Here is a 333-nt window from a genome sequence, read left to right as displayed (position 1 = left end):
CTTTAAAAATTGAAGCAATTTCCAGACAACCACCACCGCGTCCGAAAGCGTGTCGTAATAAGTAGCATTGGCGTCGGCGTGAGGGTCCTTTTGACGCTGGCATTATCACGCGATAAAATAAATCTCAAAGTTGGCAAACCGTATTGAACTGACGCTAATGTTTGGGAGCGGAAGACTTCGATCGAACGCAGCTAGATTCAATGAGGTACATCCGGGTAGTCCAGCTGGGGAGGGGGGGGGAGAATAAGCAGGCAGCTCAACAGAAAGTTTGGTTGAAATACAGTGGTTGGTGATGCACTAGGGTAGGTCGGCCCTGCACACATGTACATTTCG

Source organism: Penaeus monodon, chromosome 34 (assembly GCF_015228065.2).
Source record: "Penaeus monodon isolate SGIC_2016 chromosome 34, NSTDA_Pmon_1, whole genome shotgun sequence".
Taxonomy (NCBI): domain Eukaryota; kingdom Metazoa; phylum Arthropoda; class Malacostraca; order Decapoda; family Penaeidae; genus Penaeus; species Penaeus monodon.
The sequence above is the reverse complement of the archived record's forward strand: the minus strand, read 5'-3'. Positions refer to the sequence as shown.